Raw genomic sequence first — 16,744 nt, forward strand, 5'->3', positions numbered from 1 at the left:
AAAAATGCAAACCAATTTCCTAATTTCACCATGGCCCCCCTCATACTATCAGCAAACAGAAAGGTTTTGATACTACAGAAATTCAGAAAGATGTGTGCTCCTTGGCCACCAATGTTTGTCCTAGTTTATTTTATTGATTGCATGTCATTATTTTGTAATACCAATATATTTCAGTTCAAAATCACAGATTTTTATAGCTGTGAAAGGAAGCAGACAGAAAGGGATCATCAAAAAGCTTTGATAATTGTATGTCTTATGAGTGTCTGATCTTTGTTTATGTAACAAACAATTATAAAGCATGTAATGTGATATGGTAACCTTATTTCAAATTTATTACCATATAATATGTTCCACAAAAAGAAAAACATACTGCATTAGTGTGCATGCAGGGGTTAGCTTGGGATACACATGGCCTTAGGTAAAGTTAAAGTCAGTTAATTTTGTAGTATTTAGGCCTGACACTAGGTCTGTAAAGTTCATCCTTAGTCTACCTAGTGGGTAAACAGCTAGGGTGGTTCAGTACAACCTGATGTTTGCAGCCTAAGTAACAGAGACTAATAAGTGAGCTAACAAGGGACACTGAAATTACAGAAATTCTTGTTTCTACCCAAAAAAAATATGTAAAAAAAGGAATATTCAATTGGAAGAGTTGTAGGTTTATAAAATCTGTCTTAGGAAGCATAATATTTCCATCAGCTGAATTATCCTACACCTTAGAGCATTTGTGGTAGTGGAGTTAAATCTACTAAATATACATAACCATTGGATACATTTTACAGGAGACAAGATTTAACACATATCTCAGATGAATCTGAAGCATGTGTGTTATCTGCAATCAAATACCATAATTCAACCCCTTCAAAGCTACACCACATGTCATGCCATTTTTTTGTCCTCCTTCATCACAATAATATACTCAAACAAAAAAAAAATAAAAAATACTGATGTTATCTAAAATGGGTCTTCGAAATTTGTCTTCAGAACATAAAATTCGAATCTAAAAAAGTAAGTGAGAAATAGCATACTTGAAAAATGGGAAGGAATTGAAGCAACAATCTGGGAATGAAGAAGAATGCTTCTTATACAAAAAAAAAAAAAAAAAATACAAACAAACAAAACGAACTGATTACATTGCAAGATGCATAAAGGGACTCACCTTTTGTTCTTCTATTTCCTTCAGATACCGCGTAGGTGAGCGAGAGAGTGACTGAGACTGGGTCGGTGAGGCTGAGAGGGTGAGTGGGTTGGGGCCGTCGTCGGCGACGGTGACGCTGAGAGAGTGAGAGGAGGAGAGGGTGAGTGAGAGTGTCGGTTTGCTGAGAGGGTAAGTGAGGCGTTTGACTGATGAGGGAGAGTGAGTGGGTGGGTGACTGAAAGAGAGTGACTGGGTTGGGGCCGGCGTCGTCAACGGTGACGCTGAGAGAGTGAGAGAAGGAGAGGGTGAGTGAGGGTGAGTGAGGGTGAGCGAGAGTGTCCGTCTGATGAGGGAGAGTGAGTGGGTGGGTGATTGAAAGAGAGAGCAAATTCAAAAATACCCTATTAGAAATCGACCTTCACACACTCGGTTTCCAGGTCATGCTCCACGTCAAGGGCACGTGACACCAACATGGAAATCGACTCTCTGATAGTCGATTTTTAGATGGCTGCCACCTGGCAATAACGCCACATCAGATGTCACGGACAACCAAAACCGACTCTGTGAGAGTCGATTTACAAGGCCCAAAATCGACTGTCATAAAGTCGAGATGTTACTAACCCAATTTCTTTCAAAACCGGACCTATTAACTAGATAGTTGGAAAATTAGGGCTATTTTCCAATTTCGTTCGTCTTTCTCAGATCTTGATGTGTTTAATATTGAGGTTTTTTTTTTTTTTTTTTTTAATAATTCATTTTTAATTTTTCCGTTAAAAAAATCAGTTTAGAATTGTAGGTTTTGTTTTTTCTACGTGGCTTTTTATTAATTATAAAAATGTTGATTTGGTACTTTTTAATATTATTTTATATGTCATGTAAGCTTTATGTTTGCCAATAGTGTATATCGTTTGCCACGTACGTATTTTTCATTGGTAAATTAATAGTAGAGACCAAATTGAGTGCAATTTGAAAATAATATAGACTAAATTGACTTCTACCAAAATATAGGGAACAAATTAATTGTGACCCTAAAATATAGAAACCAAAATGATGTTTTCAGCTATCATTTTTTCACTAATATTTTGGATATATATATATATATATATAAGTTTTTGTAGTTTCAACATAAAAATATTTACGTGAATATTTTAATGGAGGCCATTTGTAGTCATTTTGGAAATCTAGTCTTTTAAGTGGTGAAACCATATTTTACTATTTATTACAAAGAAAAATTTACTAAAATGATTTTTTTTTTTAAATTTGACATTTGAGGGAGAGGGGAATTAAACCCTAAGGGTATGTTTGATTGGAGTGAAAGTAGGGAGGATAGAAAATAGGAAGAGGAAAATAGGATGAAAAATAGCATTTTCCACGTTTGGTTCAGGAGAGAAAACAAGAGAGACAGAAAATAGGGAGGAAAATAATCTCTCCGGGCCTACATTTTTTCATCCTCCCAATTTGGGAGGAAAATGGGGAGGAAAAGATGTTGATGATGTAATTTACACAAATACCTTCACTTTATTACACTCACCTACCCCTCTCACTTTCCCACTATTATATAAAAAGGACATAATAGTCAATTTATATAAACTACATTTTTCATCCTCCCCTTTTTCTCTCCAACCAAACAAAAAAATTTCCACCCCTCCAACCAAACACACATGAGGGAAACCAAATCTTTTCTGTCTTCCCACTTTTCCATCCTTCCACTAATTTTCCATCCTTCCACTTTTCCACTCCTCCGACCAAACGGACCCTAAAAGTATGTTTGGTTGGGGTAAAAACAGGGAGGATGGAAAATAGGGAGAGGAAAATAGGGTGAAAAATGACAATTTTCACTATTTGATTGAGAAAAGAAAACAAAAGAGACAAAAAATAGGGGAGAAAATTTTCCCTTCGGGCCCACATTTTTTTATCCTCCCAATTTGGGAGGAAAATGAGAAGGGAAAAGTTATGAAAAATGCACTTTACACAAATACCCTCAGTTTAAGTTGCATTTTTTTTTTCTTTCTTCTCTCTTCCCTGAACAGCAACGTTGCCCCTTTAGTTTTTTTTGGGCGTTGCCAATAACATTACCTCTTTTTTTTTCTTCTTCTGGGCAATCATGTTGCCAGTTGTAACTTTTTTTTCTTTTTTTTTTCTTGGGCATTAAGATTGCCTCTTTTTTTTTTTCTTTTGATTTTTTAGGGCTTGGGTGTGATGGTTTATTTTTATTTTTACTGGATGTGATTTGTTTTGGAACTTTTTTATTTTTAGAAAAATTTTTGGGTGATTACTCTTTTTTGTGTGGTTATTTGTCACTTTTTTTTTTTAATAATTTGGCATCATTCTTTAACAAGGGTATATGACTAAGTTTATTCAAACTCATTTTTTCCATCCCTCTACTTTTCCACTCCTAACCAAACCAAAAGGAGAAAAAATAAAATCTTTTCTATCCTCTCACTTTTCCATCCTTCTACAATTTTTTATTCTCCCACTTTTCCATCCATCCAACCAAACGAACCCTAAGTATTTTTTTTTTTTAGAAAGACTAGGAGGTGACAATCAATTGAGTTATAAGGCTATTGGCTAAAATGATTTAGTACCAAGAGGCACTATAATAACTTAGTGTTAGGCATTGGTTTGAAGTTCATCCACTTCAACTAAATAGTATATATAATCAACATAAAATTATTTGACTATGATTGTGGAAAAAATTGATAGGGACTTTTATAGCCTACTTCAATTTAATTGATAAAAAGTCCAGTTTTGAACTTCTGATAATTTAATTATTATAATAATTGAAGAGAGAAAAATTTAAACATTGATTCTTCTTATTAAAGAGAGCATATAATGTCATTGAGTTATAAGACTCTTGAAAATTCAGTTAAACTAAGATGAGTTTAGAAAAGATTTAAAGGTGAAAACACTATTGTGATATAATATTGAAATATAATATTTTATACTTATATTCTCAATCTTTACTTAGGTCTCATATATATATATATATATATATATATAAAGGTAAAATTTAGAGAAAGTTCAAATAAGTTATTAAACGTGAGTTATTTAGAGTTTAATTTTGTGTCACTTGTCTAATTTAACTTTTTAAATATTTGTGCAAATGAGTTATTAAACGTTAAATCCAAAGAGACCACAATAGTTACAATCACTTTGAATTAGCTTTTTTTAGACTGATGAAATGCACTGATTTCACAATCTATTTGAGAAAATATCTCACAAACCAATTTATGCTTCTTCACAAAAAAAAAAAAAAAAACCCTTTGTGGTTCAGGATTCTTAGCTTCACCAAAGCAATCGAATCTGACTCCATAACACAAATGGGAACCACAGATCTAGCAATAGCAAGGTAGACCAAGATTGACTCTCATTGAGCATGGGCCATACTGACTGGTGGAACTACCAGCGAAGCATAGAGACTCTTCGAGCACAGGACTAAGTGCTACACTGGTAATTGACATTCTCTATCCTATAGAATCAAATCCCCTTATATGTGTATCACCTAGAAGTTCCAAAGCCACTTATGCTTTAGTCGGAAAACCCAATAAATAGGGCAAATCAAAAAGAGCTCAGAAGGGCTCCTAAAACCCCCAAGAAGTAAAACCTTATACAAATGATACTATTTTCTTTTTCCTCATGAAGAGAACCAAATTAAAGCAATTAGTGAATTTAGGATTTTTGTCACACCAATTAGGGTTTCTATTAGATTTATAACATCTAAGGTTCTTTGATGCCCGTTAAATCTAGGGCCTATGCACTCCTATTGTTGAGAATTGGCGCCAAAACTTAGAGAAAATCCAATTAGATTTTAATTGGATTCTCAATTTTGCGCCATGTGTCCCATTTAATTTTTAATTTTGTGCCAAGTAAATTATATATATATATATATATATATATAGGTTCAAGCTACACTTGGTGTAACTCTAAACAATGTTACACCACTCAATATTTCTTAATTAGATGTCAATTTTGACAAATCTACCGTTAGATTACATTATCTTCATATATTCTCCATATTTGCAAAATTTTAAGGTGATCAAAGGTTAATAACTATTTCATCAATTAATTGTTTAAATTCTAGTTTTTGTAATTTAAAATAATGCATAAAAGATAAGTTTATGAATTGAATGGTAAATTACATTCGATTAACATGAAAATTGACATGCATGTTAAGAACATATAAAATACATAATTCAACGGTTGGATTTTGAAAAAATGAATCCAATAATAAGTTATTGAGTGGTGTAACATTACTCAAAGTTACACCTGATGTAACTTAAACCCAACTCATATATATATATATATATATATATATATATGTATTATGGACACAATGGAGAGTCGCCACCTAGTTTTTGCAATGGTCTAAGAATCATATATATAGCATCCTCTTGAGTAATGACCTTTTTAATGATCTTTCTACCAGAAATATAGGTTCGGAGTTTAGGTACGGTTTTGGAAAGGTGTTAGGCACCCAAAACCGCACAATCCTAGGGTTGGATTCCTCTCATTGTGTCTTGTGTCTTAACTCTATTAAAGGCACACTCAATATTACATTCTAACTCACACACACAAGCATACATCTAAGCAAACAACATAGCATCAATCATCCCAAAAGACCTAATCATTCACTTATCATGATATACCCTAACATACGTCTAGCATACATGTCATATCAACCTAGAATTCATCTAGCATGGTATAACATAAACCCTAGCATGTTACTATCAGACATATCATCCACCTAACATTCATCTAACACCATGTCATCATATCATATTCAAGGCAGAAACATAAGTAATAAACGAAACATGGCATCGTCAAGAGATCATTGAAAACATTAAGAACACAACATGCTTGTTCATCATATCATGTTCATCAATCCTAAACAAGATTACAAACAAAATGCATGTACATGTGAATGCATGACTTACCTTACTTACCTTGCTACATCTCAGCACCCATGGTATTAATATATGAACATGTGAATGCGTGTTCATGGGATTAAAACAAAGAAATGAAATATAAATCCTAATTTTAACATGTGAAAAGAAAACAAACAACAAGCATGTGAAACAGAAGCTCAAAACCATAAAATAAAAAAGGATCTAAAATAGAAGCATTACATGTGAAATAAGAGACGAAATCAGAAAAACTAAAGTTAAGGTTTCTGGGTAGGATCATGCACGTGCATGAACGAGCCTACGTGTGCATAATCAAGCCTGCATGAGCAAGCAAGATTATGTGCACATGGAATCCACCCCAGAAACCCTAGCAACAGACCAAACAGAGCAAGGCTTCAAAACGATAAATCTATCATCCTAACATGCTTTAAAACATAAAAGCTACATAAACCTAAACTACATAAACACATATAAACATAAAACAAGTGAAGAAACAAGATTAAAACATAAATTAAAGCAAGAAATAAAAAGAAAATCTTAGAACTTAATACCTTAAAACAAAAACTTTTCAAGCTTTATTTTTTACCATTCCCCTCAGTCAAATCTATTCACAATTAATAAGAAACGTGATTAATAATCTTAAACTCAAAGATCAAAGCTAGAAAATGCCCTAATTAAAAGAAAATTGACTTGAGGATGTTTTGTAAAAAACTCTCTCTTTGATTTACTACTTCTAGTGAATCTTAGTGTTTTCCCTTAAGATTTCTGTATGTTTTGAAAAGGTATCATGTATGACTATTTATATTGTGAAAATGGGGGTTTGGAATGACTCCCAAACGATGTGGGATTCGTTCCAAACCTCAACATCAATGCAGAAAACTTTTTTTTTTTTTTTTAATGTTTTTGAAACATTACATGCATTCGTAAGATTAGGCTTGCGTGCGCATGCCTAGGGCTTCCTTGGCTTTACTTTCCAAAAATATATTTATTTGCTCATTAAAAGTTACATTTTTCATTTTTAAATTTCTCAAGTCAATTTTAGCATCATGGGGGAATGGGGGCTTGAGTTGTAAAGGGTGCAAAATGTGGTGTTTACACACACATGTATATATATATTAATAGACAAAATTTAGAGAAAATCCAATTAGATATTAATTGGATTCTCAACTTTGCGCCACATGTCCCATTTAATTTTTAATTTTGTGTAAAGTGAATTATTGAGTGTAAAAATCTAAGAGTCTAATTTCAATTAGATTCTAAATTAGATTTCAATTGGAGTCCAATTTTCGGTTACGTGTCCATCTAAGTTTTTAATTTATGTGGCAAGTGAATTATTGGGTGTAAAAATCATAAAGTCTAAAATAAATTAAATTCTAAATCATATATATATATATATATAATGAGAAACCATTACAAATTTTAGAAATGTATGGTTTAAAAAAAGTGTAAACTAAAGCAATGTATAATTTGAACTGTATAATTGTAATTATTTTTAATTATACTCGTGCATATGCATGGAGTTACACACTAGTTTGAATAATGAACTCATACTTGCATTAGCAATACAGATTAAAATTAAAATTTGATTTTCCTTAGCTTCAAATGTTATTTAGGGTCAACAAGTAAACTTTATTTTTTGTATGGTCACTATAGCAAATTGTATTTTCAGTGACGAAAAAATTCGTCACTAAAAGTCCAATTTTTCGTCGCCAAGAACCTTTAGCGACAAAATCTACTAATTAGTGACGAAACTCATTTCGTCGCTAAAACCCCGCCACTAAAAGTCCTGGCGACAAAAAATTTCATCACTAAAAGTCCAATCTGTTTAAAAAAAAAAAAAAAAAAACTTTTAGCGACGAAAACGTTTTGTTGCTAAATGTTTTCCTCGCTAAAAACACTATTTAGTGACAAATAATTTCGTCACTAAAACTATGTTCGGGTATATATAGTGACGAAAAAGTTCGTCACCAAAACTATTTTTAAGAAAATCTAAGCACATATAGAGACGAAAATTTTTGTTACTAAAACCATTTCTTACAAAATTTTGCTACATTTAGCGATGAATTTTTCCGTCACAAATATAGTAACAAAAAATTGTTTTAGTGACGAAATATTTCGTTGCTAAAACTAATTTTCTGTTTTTATTTTTTTCATGGCTTTGATATTAACCTGTAACCTGTCATTATATTATTAAAACCTCACATTTGAATAATACATTTATTTCAACAACACATCTATAAAAAAAAAATCCATACATTCCATAAGTAAAAAATAAAACAAGTATCAAATTCAAACTCCTTCCATACAATAATTGTTTGCAACACATACAATAACTCAAGATGTTTTATAACAATACAAAAAATGTAGTATAATATAATTAGAACTAACGGAAGATGTCCTCATATGTCTTTAAGTAATGCCAAAAGTAAATCCTCTAAAAGCCACCAATAAGAAATCTGTACAAATATAAAAACAATACTACATTAAAATCGTAAAGAAAAAACATTAACTATGTTATAAGAAACATTTCTAACAATGCATTAAGAGTAGCCACACCAATGAATTAAAATCACAACTCCTAATGTATAAGTTGTAGAAAGCAAATATAGATTTTCAAGTGTAATATAATACAATTAGTTTCAAATAATGCATAAAAAAAAGTAGTTACACCATGTAATGTGGGTCAATTGCTAAAATAAAGTACTAACCAAAAAGTGTTTTTACTTGAAGTTAAACCACCCCCATAGGTAAGAGCGTCATCATAACCCTTACTCCTCAAAATGTTAAGAATATTCTTTTAAACCTCTTCTTGCTTAGCTTGTGCCTCTTGGTTCCTAACTCTTGCCTCTTTAAGTTAAATAATCTTATTTTTTAGCCATTGGAAATACTCCGCCCAGGAATTAGATGAGGCGGTAGTTACTAGAGGAGAGGAAGGTCTCATGCCAAGTCCTTTTACAATACCAGACTTCTTCTTAAAAACCAAGTTTGAGATCTCCTCTTGTGTAAGGGGAATTGCATTAGGATCTTGACAATGTTCCTCTTACACTTTGAGAATATTTTCCTATCATTTGAAAGAGAGAAAGAAACAAACAATCACAACATTAATACTACATATGTTATAGCTTTACAAACATGATAGGGATGGAATGATACACATATATATGTCGCTTCATCTTCATGATGTATCCTTATATTTGTATTTGGATTGAAATGAACTTCTTTGAAGATTTTTACCAATTCAGGAACTTGACCGTCATTATTATTTGTTTGATTAATTAACATTCAAGTGTTAGATAGATATACTTAATTAATCACAACCTGTAATATACTAAGGTTTAAGAAAATGAAAAAAACACGCACCTCCTCATCAACCCTAACAGCAAGTGCCTTTGTCTTGCATCTATGTTTGCCTGAAATTTTCTTCCTATTTTCAGAGTTCTTTCTTGATTTTTTCTAATAAACAACATTCAAGATATTTATTAGATCATGAATAAAATAGTATACATTTACTTCATCTAAGTATTAATGTAATCAGTTAACAACATAATATAATAAACATTGGATAATAATAATATACGCATAATTAAGCATGTTCTATGTAATTATAAGTTGTGCTAGTTAATGCGCCGGTAGTCTGTGCCTCCGCATTAGAATAACTTTGGGCGAGAGGATTTGCTTCAGGAGGGGTTTCCGTAGATTGGACTATCGGGACAGATGCCTCACCTCGTGAGCGTGTAAGTCGTCTTGGTGCCATCTGTAACTAACAAACATACATATAATGGAACAACAAAGTCATTACAAGTAGTGGAACAATAAATTTATTATCATCTATTGTACCCTATGAAACATCTATTATACCTTATGGATTATAGAATTAGATGACTCATCATCATTATTATCTTCACCAATAGGTGGTAGATAATCATCATCTACCACAACACTAGTTCTACTTCTTTTTCCTTTTGCACAATTGGATTGAGCAGAATCATTTAGAGAAGTTGAAATGTGCTTCAATCCCAAAGCATTAATTCTCTATTGGTTTTGCCTTATTCTATCTGATCTTGCCATCTCATACCTCGATATATTATGAGTGTATTTGGCCTTTTTAGGCATTTTTTGAAACTATGTATTGACATGAAAGATAAGTACAATTGTTACTAACTTAATATCATAGTCCACACCATTATCCATAATAACCAATTCACAAGTCTAAAATTTAAACATAATTGCTACTAACTCAATACAACAAATGACCACATCAATATCCATATCAAGTTCAAGATAAGTACAAAACATCTCAATAACAATTACTACTAACTTTACATATCATAATCTACACCATTATCCATATCAAACAATTCACAAGTGCTAAATTTAAACACAATTACTACTAACTCAACACAACAAATGACCACATCAATATCCATATCAAGTTCAAGATAAGTACAAAACAATTGCTACTTAGACAAGTATAAAACTTTAAGATAAGCACACAACATTTAAGACAATTGTTATGAACTCTACATATCATAATCCATATCAAGATCAAAATCAGGCATGTCATGCTTTTCATTTTGATTAGTATCTCTTGAAGTTCCACCTTCAAGAACAACCTCAGTTTCAACATCACCTATACAATAGTCAATAATATTGTCCTCAACATTGATAGAGACAACATCAACAATCGCTTCTTGTTGGAATGCATCACTATCTTCTGTATTATTATTGGATTCTTCACCCCCCGACTTCCGGGACATCAAACACTCCCCTATATTGGATGAATTGTACAAATTTTCAAGGTTCATCCAATTTGGTATCTTGAAGGTAAAAAACTTGTCTCGCTTGACTAGAAAGTATAAAAGGGTCATTTTCATACCACCGACTTGTAACATCAATACTTATGTAGTATGCATCAGTTCTTATCATTCTTCTTCGACCATTGGTACCAGTATTGTACCATTCACACTGGAACAAAACAACTTTATGGCGAAACACATACTCCAATTCCCAAATTTTGAACATATGACCATAGAAGTCGTGCATTTCTCCCTTATGGTCGCCTTTGGTACATACACCACTGTTTTGGGTTACACGACAATTGTCTAGGTCCCTTATATGGAACTTTACACCATTGACCATACAAACTATGTACTCCTTCACATGTGGCTTAGGACCATTTGCTAATGACCATAACTGTTTAGTAACTTTTGGTGACTCAGTAACTTTCAATCTATTCATCTATAATGACATACAACAAGTGATATTAATTAGTGATAAGCAATGACGAAATTATTTATATTTTTAATTTTTATTAGTGTGTGATTAAATTTCAAATGTCTTACACGTTCTTTGAATCACTTGGGAAACTCTTGTCGTTGGATTTGAGTTATGGCTTCTCTAGTAGGATTTTGCAATGTGCTTTTGTGTTCACTGTTAAAAATAAAGTAATTTATTTTCAGCTAAGCATTGCAAATAATATTCAAAACTTGATCATGCAATACATGCATATGAAATCACATACTTTAAATAAGACTCTAGCTCAGAACTATTGTACAACAAGTACCAATGAGCAGTATCAAGTAATGCACGAGACAAGTTGACATCATTCCTCCTACCACCTGTAGGTCGGGCAGTCTGTGAAAAAACTATCAATCCTTCGCTAGATTCACCAAAATCTTTATTTCTTTCTCTTTGATTATGCACAGTTTCGATCCCATCAATATTCAAAGACCAGTTGTTAATACATTCTTTGAGAATGTAAGCCTCTACAATCGAACATTTTGGTCGAGCTCGGTTGGAAACATATCTTTTCAATTTTCCAAGGTACCTACGAGGAAAAAATACGTACATTATGTAATTTTATACCACATGGAAAAGATGCAATTGATGGATGTATCAAAAGATCTAATTACCTTTCAATTGGGTACATCTACCGATATTGTACCGGGCCTCCTAGAATTGCTTCTGGAGGCAAGTGAACAGCAAGGTGGACCATAATATCAAAGAATACTGAAGGAAAGAACCTCTCAATCTTACATAGTATAAGAACTATACGTTCTTCTAGTTTCTCCAATTCACTCCATTTTAGGGTCCTTGAGCATAAGTCTTGGAAGAAACTGCCCAACTCAAACAATACAATACTAATGTCTTTATGTACAAACCCTCGTAACCCAATTGGAGGAATTCGTTGTAGTAGCACATGACAGTTGTGGCTTTTCAAACCAGATAATCCACCACTTTTTGCATTCACTGTCCTTGGTATGTTGGCTACATAGCCATCCGGATACTTGACTGATTTCAAAAAGTCATAGAAACCATTCATTTCATTTGGGCTTAATGAAAAGAAAGCCCGAGGCTTGTCATATGATCCATCAGGACGTTGTTTCAAATGCAACATGTGCCTAAAGTTCATATTTTGCAAGTCTATCCGTGCCTTGTCAGTATCCTTGTTTCTCCCTTCAATGCCCAACAAAATACCGTAAGTACTCTCACTAATGTTCTTCTCCACATGCATGACATCAATGTTGTGCTTAAGCTTTTTATTTTTCTAGTATGGAAGCTTGTACAAAATACTTACCTTTGACCAATTTGACTCTCCAATGAGTTGTCTCTTCTTGTTACTTGGATGCTTTTCTAAAATTATATTTGTCATTATATCTAGCTGCTCTTGTATCTTTCCCACTTGTAACTCTAAAGATATCTTCTATTTCTCCGATAAACCATTATGTAACTGACTATATCTCCAACGATGTTCCATAGGCAAATAAGCTTGATGGTTAATTAATCCAATTTTACTTTTTCAAAGCTTCTGAATATGGTTCATCGTTGCAAGTGTAACAAGAATGATAATCCTTTGTCCTCCACCCAAACACGTTACCAAATCCAGGATAGTCATGTATTGTCCACAACAAAGTTGCACGCATCTGAAAATACTTTTTACTATAAGTATCAAAAGTTTCTACACTTTCTTCCTACAACTCCTTCAACTCGTCAACTAATGGTTTCAAGTAAATATCAATCTCATTTTCCAATTGATGGAGACCAGAAATAAGTAAGGACAACATAAAATATGGTTCCTTTATAACCAACTAAGACGGTAGGTTATAGGGGATAAGTATGACAGGTCACATACTATAGTTGTTGTTCATATTCCTAAAAGGGTTAAATCCATCTGTAGCCAACCCTAGCCTTATATTGCGAGGTTTGAGGGCAAAATCAGGATGTTTGAAATCAAACTCCTTCCACTTCTCATTATCAGCCGGATGCCTCATTATCCCATTGTCCACACGTTTGTCTATATACCATCTCATGTCCTTAGCTCTTTGACCTGACATGTACAATCTCCTCAGTTTCGGTGTCAACGGGAAGTAATGCAAAACCTTATGAAGAATCTTCTTACCTTGAGCACGTGTATCCTTGTACCTAAGCGCCTCACACACCGAACATTTATCAAGGTTTTTATCTTCCTTCCAAAATAGCGCACAATTATTTTTGCATGCATCTATATGCTTGTATGTCATGCTCAAGTCACGTAATATCTTCTTTGCTTCATAAGTTGACCTTGGAACCAAGTTACCTTTCAGTAAAATCTTTGTCAGCAATTCTAGCATCATATCAAGTCCCTTATTACTCAAGTTGGTCATTACCTTTATATTCAACATCTTTATAAGAAACTTCAAGATACTATAATTATTGCAACCCGGATACAACTTACGCTTTGTATCTTCCTCAAGTTTGTTAAAATTACACACTTCCTCATCTTCGGTTGCATTTCTTGGTTCCCCTCTAATTCGGTCACCTACTAAGGCATCGATACCATTCATATGATCACCATCCGACATTTCATTATCATGAATGTTCTCATTTAATACACGAGGTTCTCCATGATTATACCAATTAATGTAAGATTGCATAATCCTACGATGAAGCAAATGGATATGCACAGTATGAGGAGATTGCTGATAGCAATTCATACAGTGAATACATGGGCACAAAATATTACCACTTAAGTCCACAACCGCTCTTACAAAATTAATAAATGTATTGACCCCTTCAATATATGGATGACTTAATCTGCCATCGGGTGTCTTACCCATTGTCATCTAACTTTTATCCATGTTTGACTACAATTGCAATGTGAATGCTACTTTAGTAAAATAAGGACAACTCATACATAATATATTCTAATATCTAATTCATGAATGCACAACTCATGTTATCTCATTCATGAATGCATAAGTCTATATTAATACTTAAACAAATATACATTGCATACTCAAACACTCCTAATATGAATTTAAACCACCTTATAATACCATGCAAGCCACCCGCTTGCTCCAACACAACAACCCACCGCAAAACCAATCACAAACATCACAAGTACAATGCTTACAAGTATTGAAATCGAATAAAGTAATACTTATCACATCTAATTAACAAGTTTCATTCACATTTGCAAGAAATTAAAAACACTCCCAATGTGAATTTAAACCACCTTATAACACCATGCAAGCCACCCGCTTGCTTCAACGTAACAACCCATCATAAAATCAATCACAAATATCACAAATATAGAGTGTTTACAAGTATTGAAATCAATTAAAGTACTATTCATCACATCTAATCAACAAGGTCCATTCATATTTGTAAGAAATTAAAAACACTCTCAATATGAATTTAAACCACCTTATAACACCATGCAAGCCACCCGTTTGCTCCAACATAACAACCCACTGCAAAACCAATCACAAATATCACAAGCACAATGCTTACAAGTATTGAAATTAAATAAAGTAATACTCATCACATCTAATTAACAAGTTTCATTCACATTTGTAAGAAATTAAAAACACTCCCAATATGAATTTAAACCACCTTATAACACCATGCAAACCACCTGCTTGCTCAAACACAACAACCCATCACAAAACTAATCACAAACATCACAAATATAGAGTTTTATATGTATTTGAATAGATTTTACTTACTATGATCAAGCTAAGCGTACAAGTCTGATTTGTTGGCTAAGCTTTGGTCTTTGACTTTCACAGATCTAAGCCTCTTTCTATTCCCCCACAGCAACCCAAACAATCACTAACCTTGTCATCACATTCAACCAAAAACCATTAAATTTCTAATAATACTCAAATTGATAAATAAAAAACATAATTTTGTATCTATTAAACGTGCATTAATCTTAAATTATAAATATATGGGATTGAGTCAATCACACAGTTCTATAGAAAAGTGCTTCTATGAAGTAAACCAACAAGACCACATGGCCTCTTCCAGACTGAAATGGCTCGAACCCATGAATGAGACATACCCAAATGTTTTGGTTATTCTAATAGCCACCCACTATTCATAGAAATACACACATATACAGTTCCCACTCCTTACTACCAAAGCCACCAAATACTCCAACTACAACATACATAATGATTATTAAAATGAGTATAGCATAAAAAGCATGGGCACAGCAATGTTTAAGACTAAACCAAAAAATCCCAACTTCTAAAAATCCAATATAATGAAACAAAATTCTAAATATATTACACAAATTTTACTAAAAACATCTGCCATATTTAATACATTTTTTTTTTTTTATAAATATTAAATCTATATAATAAATTTTCATGATTTTTATGTACTATAGATGAAGATGACTAAAGAAATTTTGCAATAGAATATAGAAAGGGCTTAGGAGAATTTTTTTACTGGAATCTTAAAGAATGACAAAGCCATCAACATGAATTTATTGTTTTTTTTCTCTTTGAAAATTAAATTAAAAAGCAAAAGAGAAGTCAAGGAGCTTACTCAAAGAGTTCGAATGGGGATCTAACCAAAGAGGCTGCCGGAATTGTCACGCCGTACCCAGAACCGTCGTGAGAATGGGTGTGAGTTTCGAAGTCGACGACGGTGACGACTTCAAAACTGTAGCGAATGGGTTCGTAACGATTGGGTTTGGGTTCGGAACCATCGTGAATGGTTATCGACATCAATTACTGGAGTCATTGTGAATGGTTTTTAATGATTAGGTTTGGGTTCATAATGATTGGGTTTGGGTTTAGGTTCGGAACCATCGCGAATGGTTATCGGCGACGGTTTGGGTTCTTATTGGCAATAGTTGTCTCTGATCGGCGTCGCTTGGTTTCTTTTTGGATCGGGGTGGGTTGGGTTCTTTTGGCATTTGTGTTATTTGGGAGTCAAATAGGGTAGTGTTCATCAAAAAGAAATAAAACAGGTCATGGGTATTTATAGTGGTCTTTAGTGATGAATTGGTCCGTCGCTATTGCTTCCTCTTCGTCGCAAAAGGTAGTAGGCTTTTATGTTTTTAGCGACGAAGGTCAATTTCGTCACTAAAGAACCCAAATTTTGTAAAGATTTTTAGAGACAAAATTCATATTTTGTTACTATAGTATACTTTTAGTGTCGAATTGTGATTTCGTCGCTAAAAACATGGAAGTGCAAAACTATTATTATTTTTAGTGACGACTATTTTCCGTCGCTAATTCTTCCTTATAGTGACGAAAGGATTTTCGTTACTAATGCTATCCACAGCAATACCTACAGTGACAAAATATTTCGTCACTAAAAATTTCAACTTTTAACAACGAAATATTTCGTCGCTATAGATTAATTAAGCTCGCGCCAAAGTTTCCCTCCACTGGCGCCCATTTTTCAGATCACAATAGCGACGAAATTT

The sequence above is a fragment of the Quercus lobata genome, chromosome 2 (genome assembly GCF_001633185.2).
Source record: "Quercus lobata isolate SW786 chromosome 2, ValleyOak3.0 Primary Assembly, whole genome shotgun sequence".
NCBI lineage: Eukaryota > Viridiplantae > Streptophyta > Magnoliopsida > Fagales > Fagaceae > Quercus > Quercus lobata.